General features: G+C 50.0%; 1 protein-coding gene across 3 annotated transcripts in view; it reads left to right on the top strand.

The window, feature by feature from the left end:
* The window catches only part of PTK2B (protein tyrosine kinase 2 beta), a 139,738-nt gene that overhangs the window by 36,880 nt on the left and 94,479 nt on the right, over nucleotides 1–8,379 (top strand). The window contains exon 1 of one of the 3 annotated variants that reach the window (XM_010840144.1): nucleotides 2,625–3,566. The exons of the other annotated variants lie outside the window; for them this stretch is intronic. The gene's annotated coding sequence lies outside the window, so the exon portion shown is untranslated. Of the gene's footprint in view, nucleotides 1–2,624; nucleotides 3,567–8,379 lie in introns of those variants that run through there. 3 annotated transcript variants of the gene reach the window in all.

Raw genomic sequence — 8,379 nt, 5'->3', positions numbered from 1 at the left:
ACATTTTATATATATATATATATAAATATATTTATTTTAATTGGAGGCTAATTACTTTACAATATTGTATTGGCTTTGCCATACATCAACATGAATCCGCCACAGGTGTACATGCGTTCCCCATCCTGAACCCCCCTCCTACCTCCCTCCCCATACCATCCCTCTGGGTCATCCCAGTGCACCAGCCCCGAGATCCTGTATCATGCATGGAACCTGGACTGGCGATTCGTTTCACATATGATATTACACATGTTTCAATGCCATTCTCCCAAATCATCCCACCCTCACCCTCTCCCACAGAGTCCAAAAGACTATTCTATACATCAGTGTCTCTTTTGCTGTCTTGTACACAGGGTTATTGTTACCATCTTTTAAATTCCATATATATGCGTTAGTATACTGTATTGGTGTTTTTCCTTCTGGCTTACTTCACTCTGTATAATAGGCTCCAGTTTCATCCACCTCATTAGGACTGATTCACATGTATTCTTTTTTATGGCTGAGTAATACTCCATTGTGTATATGTACCACAGCTTTCGTATCCATTCATCTGCTGATGGACATCTAGGTTGCTTCCATGTCCTGGCTATTATGAACAGTGCTGTAATGAACATTGGGGTACATGTGTCTCTTTCAATTCTGGTTTCCTCGGTGTGTATGCCCAGCAGTAGGATTGCTGGGTCATATGGCAGTTCTATTTCCAGTTTTTTAAGGAATCTCCACACTGTTCTCCATAGTGGCTGTACTAGTTTGCATTCCCGCCAACAGTGTAAGAGGGTTCCCTTTTCTCCACACCCTCTCCAGCATTTATTGCTTGTAGACTTGGATAGCAGCCATTCTGACTGGCGTGAAATGGTACCTCATTGTGGTTTTGATTTGCATTTCTCTGATAATGAGTGATGTTGAGCATCTTTTCATGTGTTTGTTAGCCATCTGTATGTCTTCTTTGGAGAAATGTCTGTTTAGTTCCTTGGCCAGGTCTTGCTTTTCAAATCTATGATTTTTGTCTGCTGAGCCTTCTCCACAGGTGGCTTGTTAATCTGCATGGTTTGTAATTTTGAATTGTGTGTTTGTATATGTGAAGGGTGGGGATTCCCACTTCATTTCTGATTGAATTCTTCCCCCTCAGCAAAGAGTTTTGTTTTTTCCTCTGCCAGAATCACTTGTCACCATTTCTGCATTTGTTTTCATTGATTTATTTTTAGTCGTGCCGCCACCATGGCATGTAGGATCTTAGTTCTTCAACTAGGGATCAAACCCGCAGCCCCAGCAGTGAAAGTGAGGGGTCCTAACTGCTCGACCACCAGGGAAGTTCTTGAATTTGTTTGTTTTAATTACTTGTATTAGAATTCTTGGTGTACATTGCTAGAATGGCACAGGCTTTGGTTTCTAAGAAAAAAGTCTTTCTTTCTTTTTTTAATCGGGCCCCAGACAGAGGTCAAGCTTTCTCACCTCTCTGGGCTGGTAAACGGTGTTCCCAGGGCCCATCTCTATTTATTCTCTGTGCTCCACCCCTGCCTTGAAAGGATTTGGACCCAGAAGTCACCCTCTGTGTGTGTTCATCCCCAGGACCTGGGGTCTCCACAGTGTCAGCCCCCACTCATCTACTCTGGCTGTGAGTCCTTCCATTTGTGATACCTAAGAATCGCCTCTCGACGTTGGCTGTGATAAGATTTTTCTGTTATATTCTGTCCGGCATTTTTGCATATTTGGAGCAGGGCGGGCCAGATCTATACTAGATCAGTCTCACTATGACTGTAAATCAGCCGATCTCACGTTCTTAACCCTGATGGAAGCCCACTTTCATTCTTTTCAGTGAGTAAACGTCACTGAGCCAATGAGATCAGAGGGCTACGGTGCAGACTGAAGATCTGCCCTGCCCTCCCAGAAGGTGACACCCAGAGAAGGAGAAAGCTTTGAATCAGGTAGCCTGAGGAATAAGTGTAAATTTGCAACCTTAGCTAAGGAAAGGCATGTTATTGTGTCCCAACTGAGGCCTGATTCAGCCAGCAGTCAGGAGAGAAGCAGCCCAAATGTCACAAAGGCTGGAGGACCAGGCACCCGATGTGATCCAACCCTACAGGTGTGGGAATGGGTGACAGGGGCAGGATTTCCCCTGGCACGATGCCCTAAAATACTGCAAAATACCCTCACAGATGATGCCATATATGCGGTGAACAAAAAAAGAAAAAGGATGTGAAAGACTTGTCTGTGGAACACTGCACCTGGTATACTTTGACTGGCAGGATGGAGGGGAAAAAAAAGACCGAACTGTGTTTCTTTTGTCTTATGGGTCTAGGACTGGGGATTTCTTCTCCTTCCAGATGATGACCACAAGAAAGGGTCCTCGATTATTCTCCAAGTACAACATTTTGGTTATTCAAATAGCCCGGGGGGTGATGAAGGATGGGTGCCTGCATGCGTGCTAAGTCGCTTCAGTCGTGTCTGACTCTTTGGGACCCTATGTACTGTAACCCACCAGGCTTCTCTGTCCAGGAGATTCTCCAGGCAAGAATACTAGAGTGGGTTGCCATGCCCTCCTCCAGGGGATCTTCCTGACCTAGAGATCGAACCTATCTCTCTTACATCTCCTGCATTGGCAGTCAAGTTCTTTACCACTAGTGCCACCTGGGAAACCCGAAAGATAGGTGGGGAGGATGTTTTACAGGAAAGAGCCATGGGAGAACCACAGCCCAGCTCTTTCTCCAACTTCCTGATGGGACTACGGTCAGGGGCACCTGGCACCAGGCCCCTTCTCTGTAAGGTGAAGAGAGCTCTGGGTCTGGAAGGACCCTTCTACATCTAATGTTCAAGGTGCCTCCCCAGGGGAAATGGGGTGCTGGGGAGGCCCAGCCACCCTGCTCCCCCAGGGTCCCCAGTGAACTACCCCTATTCATGGGGCTATGGAGCAGCCTCCCAGCTCACCTCCGCAACACCCCCCCACTTCCTGTCACTGGTGACCCCGTGATCCAACACCCTCCCTTAGTAATTCTTCTCGTCTTCAAATCCATCTTGGCAGCCAGCTCAGCCCTTTTGTGCCAAGAAAACACAGTGTCTGAGTCATGAGTGTGAGTGTGCACCTTCTCGGTGTTTACCAACCTACCCACGTCAGGTGGTGGGGAGCCCGGGCCTGGTCTCCCTTCGGAACTTCCATTTATGGACACAGACTGCTGACCAACCCTTTGCAGGCCTGTACTAATCCAGGGCTGGCCTCAAGCCTTCTCCCTCCTCCAGTTTTGCTGACCCAGTTTATAAGCCTGCAGGCAGGGCAGATGGAGTTGAAAAGTCAGAGCCTGCAGCAGTCAGGAGCCCCAGCTTCCCAGGGCCTCATTCCCCTCCCCTTTCCCCCACCCCGAGCTCCTCTGGGCCAACCAGTTCTTCCCTTTCCACTTCCGGGGCGTGATTCGCCCAGAGGCTCCCTCTCAGCATGGCAGGTATGTGTCATTTCCTTATTGCTCTGAGACCCAGGCTTTGAGCGTGTCCCACCCCCGCTACCTCCGAGACCCCTCTGATCTGATTGAACAGGACTGAAAGGGTTGGACCTTCAAGCCCACTGCAGCATCCTGGTAGGGATTTATTTTTGGAGTGAATTTATCTATCACCTATGGGAGAGGCGGTCTGTGTTTTCCACTGGGAAGTGTTTGGGAAAAGCAGGGGCCTGGGACAGTGGGCTTCATCTTGTTCTCTGCCACCCCCACCCCCACCTCCATCCCCACACCATCCCCACCAGTCCCCAGAACTGTTCCACTTTCTCCTCACCTTCCCACCAGTGATGCATCCTTTGGTCTTGTGGGCAACCCTGATGCGGCAGCCTGCCACTCCCTGGGAAGGCCAGCGGAGTGATGCTAGGCGCTGTGACTGGGCAGGAAGGATCCAGCCTCAGAAGTCCATCCCCGGCCTTCCTGGTTAGAGCAGGATGGGAGAGACCAGCAAGCAGGCAAAGAGCCATTCCCGTGTGAAAACTGGAACTGCTGGGTGGAAATGAGGTTCCATCATGCGGGCATGGCACCGCTCTGTAGGCACTGTCCCACCTCTCTGTGACCTGTGATGCCTGTGATGCCCACGCGGCCAGAGTTCAGCCAGGAATCCTTGTGATGTGGGCTCCAGAGGCAGGTCTTCTGAGGAGAGCAGCCATCCTGCTGCTCACAGTGGGAAGTGGGGAAAAGGGCAGGGTCCCATTGACCTCAGGGAAGTCTCCCTGTTGGCAGAGGGACCAGTATTGGGCCAGCACAGTCTAGGAGGCCATGGTACTTCTGTGGTCTCGGACCCAGTTCTGAGGGCCCCATCTCCATATAATGGTACAAAGCTTGCTGGAAGGATCTAGGGAGATGAAGGAGCTGAAGGTCGTGTCTCACGAGAAATGTCTGAAGGACTGGTGAACCCCTGGAGGAGCAGGTGAGCTGCTCTCTGCTACCAAAAGGCTGTTCCATGAAAGTGAGATGCACTTTGTCAAGTGGAGGTCCGGGAGACAGACTCAGAAAGTTACAGAACAGTGTATCTGGGCTGACTGGAAACAAACGCCTGCCTATAATGAGAGCTTTGAATAGTGTGAACAGACTGCTCACAGTTTGAGATAGTGAGCTTCTTATTGCTAGAGGAATTCAAGCAGAAGTTGGCCAAGACGGAGCTTCTGCAACTGGGCTAAAGCTCAGGCTGCAGGATTGTTCCACTCTCACCTCCAGGAGTCTCTGATAGGGTCTGGCTCTGCCTGTCTTCCAAACCCACAACACTCTTGCAGCAAATCTCCATCTTTCTCATCGTCGGAATCCTCCCCTGAGCGAGACAGAGGCCCATAGTCTGGCCTGTGCTCTGGCCTGGGGTGGCACTAGTGGTAAAGAACTGCCTGCCAATGCAGAAGACACAAGAGACATAGGTTTGATTCCTGAGTTGGGAAGATCCCCAGAAGGAGGGCATGGCAACCCACTCCAGTATTCTTACCTGGAGAATCCCATGGACAGAGGAGCCTGGCAGGCTACAGTCACAGGGTCACCAATAGTCGGACATGACTAAAGCAACTTAACACACACACCAGCCTGGGGTGGGCTGGGTGACAGCTCTTGGCAGAGCCCCCAGAAAAGTCTGCCATGTGTTGAGCCAGTCCAGTCACCAAGTGTTTCTGTGACACATGTCTGTGAATTCTTACTGGTCATCTCACCCACCCACCAGTCCTGTGGGTCAAGATTACTCTCCCTCAGGCTGCAGATGAGGAAGTAAGGAGATATCCAGGCCACTGCAGAGCTAAGATTAGGCCCAGAGCCTGGCCTGCTCTTTCTGACGCTGTTCATGGGGCGCCTGCATGCTGTACATCCTACACGCAACCTCAAGTCAAATCCTTAAGGCAAGTCCGAAACATCTGTGTTATCAACTCATTGCACAGAGGAGGAAACCGAGGCTCAGAATAGATGGAACTGTGCCTGGGACACAGCTAGTAAGGGACAGAGCTGTGCTGCTAGCATATCCACCAGGAGCTGTAGGGACATCCCGTGGACTTGCCGGAGGGAGCCTCAGGCAGCTACCTGCATGTACTCCAGGGTTCAGGACCGAGCAGTTCAATTCCATACTCCTGAAGGTGTGACCTTCTCCATAGATTCCAGGCCCTGTGCTAAATACAACAGGGGTGGGGGGAGGAAGAGTATAAGGTACTATTTCTAGCTTATGAGAAAGCTGTGGTCCCAAAAATGAACATTGTGTGTTCACAATAAGCCAGGTGCACCTCACTGGGCCTAAGAGGTCAGCGTATTGAAGGACAGGAGGAAAAGCTTCATAACAGAGATGGAATTTGAAATGGACTTTGTCAGCAGGAGCCTTGGGTGACAGAATTGGGCCTGTGAAGTCTTGAGCTGTTGTTAAGCAAGCATGCCTGACCCTCATATTTTCTCTACCCACTCTTGGGTGGCCCCAGCCCCCAACAGAACTGTTCAACCCAAGCTTCTCCTCCTCTGACTTGACAAAGAGCCTCACCAGGCTGCCAGCAACTGGAGGTTGTAGTAGGCAACACCAGGGCCTCTTCCAAACCACTACTGATGCCTGCAGCTTCTCTGCGGACACCTCCCTTTATCCATCCCTTACTGCTACCTCCTATCCTAGCCAAGACTCCCGTGCTTCTTGCGTAAATCAACCTATCAGGCTCCAGAGTCTTTCCCTGCAAATCCACCTTACGCATAGTTGGGCGTAGAATCACCTTTATAAACCTTGGCACTTGGACTGAATCCACAGCAAGACTTCCCTTTGCTGTGGTTTTGCCCACATTTATTCTAGGCTTTGCTGACAACCTTACCTGCCCATCTCCTTTGTTTTACAAACTTTGATTACAAACCTCACCACTCCCGCCTCCCAATGCCGCGCCTCCTCAGGTGAAGTTAACTCCTGTTTCCTTGCTCGCGGGTATAACTGGATCTATGCTCCTCTGCCAGCACATAGGACACTTTGCCACGTGGAGTTAATCTATGGACACGCCTGCCTGTCTGCCTAGCTTGGCTCTAAGTTCCCACATGGCGAGTCATTTGCCTTTGTCGTCCCTCTTCTGTCAGCCCGCTCATGGATTTGATTTAATCACAGGGCCTGAGGTCCAGCCTCAGACTGAAGGGATGCAGATGGAGACCCTGGGAAAGCAGCTGTACACAGGGCTTGACCTTGGCAGAGCGCCATACACACTTTCTATGGGAAAAGAAACAAGTTAGCAAGAACAGGGACCTGCCATTGCCGTGGCTGTTCTCCACTTTGTGACAAAGTCCTGTATGTTTCCTTGAGAGATGTGTGATATACTGTGAAGGAAGTGGGAGCCAGATCTGCAGCTTCCAAGCTCCATGACCCTGGGAAAATCATTTAACCTCTCTATTCCCCGCAAGTAACATGGCAGGAGAACAATAGTATTGACCTCTTTGCTTCATTTTGAGAATTAAGTTAATATTTATGTCACTGGTGTATTAAAAATACCCAATATATGTTATTATTTTAAGGTTATTATATTAACCTTATAACTATAGTTGTGTTCATGCATGTGTGTGCTAAGTCGCTTCAGTGGTGTCTGACTCTGTGTGACCCTATGGACCACAGCCCACCAGGCTCCTCTGTCCATGGGATTCTCCAGGCAAGAATACTGGAGTGGGTTGCCATGCCCTCCTCCAGGGCATCTTCCTGACCCAGAGATCGAACCTGTATCTCTATGTCTCCTGCATTTGCAGGCGGGTTCTTTACCACTAGCACCACCTGGGAATACTATAACCCAAATAATGTAATAATAATATATTACTAATAACCTGGCCCCCTCTCAGCAAGCAAGAGGCACATATCTGAGAACCAGAGATCCTGAAGGGGGCCCAAGTGATGGGTACTGTTGGGGATAGTTGTTGGAAATGTACCTTCCTGACCACAAAACAGACCCTGGGAGGGTTCAGATGTGAGGTAAGGTCATGAGGGGCTGCAGACTGGGCGGTCCTGAGAGAAGGACTCAGAACACTCATCAGATCTCATGTTATAATGTTTCCCATTGGCGTTACCCCAGAAATACAAGACCTCCAGCAGAAGTCCTACCAGCACCCTCTCCTTTGCTCAGCCTCTTTCTCAAATAGGACAGTAACCCACCTGACATTCCACTTCCTGTGCTCAACAGGAAATCTGAAACCCAATAGGCAAATCAGGCTAGGGACTTGAGTCTCAGGGAAAGCAAGCACATTCTAGAAAATCTTAGGGGACTCCAGAATTAGTTCAACCTCCCTGAGGACAGGTACCCCCTGGGCACTCCCATCTCCTCAATCCCTCCATCTGATGTGATCTGAGTATGTGACCCCACCCCACCCTGCCACTACACACAAATCCATGTGTTCAAGTCTGTAACCCCCTCAGGTGATGATCTTAGGAGGTGGGGCCTTTGGGAGGTGATGAGGTCATGAGGGCGGAGCCCTCATGAACGGGATTAGTGCCCTTATAAATGAGACCCCCTCCTAGTTTCCTTAGCCTCTTTTCCCATGTGAGGACAGAGTGAGAAACCTGTCAGCCCACCCAGAAGAGGACACTGTCACCCTGATCTCAGACTTGCCAGCCTCCACCCGACTGCTCAGCCACCCTACTGTGTCCCTGTAGGCTTCAGACTTATTTCAGACTTTGGACTAATTCCCACCCCTCCCTCTTGTGGCGCTGTAGATTTTCCGATAACCCAGTTTGTTTCCCATGTAAACGGCACAGTCTGTCCAGGCAAAACCAGCTTCTAAAGATGTGGGTGCCTCATTCAGTGCAGGAGGTCTTTCAGCTGCCCAATCAGCATCTGCCTTGAATGGTGCAGAGTCTGTCCCAGACCAAGATCAGAGTGGCATCAGGGGAGGGTAGAGACCTGCAGCCTCTTCCTTGTACCCCTTGCTACCTAACCTTCCCCTCCCTGCT

This window comes from Bison bison, unplaced genomic scaffold (assembly GCF_000754665.1).
Source record: "Bison bison bison isolate TAMUID 2011002044 unplaced genomic scaffold, Bison_UMD1.0 scf7180017864141, whole genome shotgun sequence".
In the NCBI taxonomy this organism is placed as follows: domain Eukaryota; kingdom Metazoa; phylum Chordata; class Mammalia; order Artiodactyla; family Bovidae; genus Bison; species Bison bison.
The sequence above is the reverse complement of the archived record's forward strand: the minus strand, read 5'-3'. Positions and strand labels throughout refer to the sequence as shown.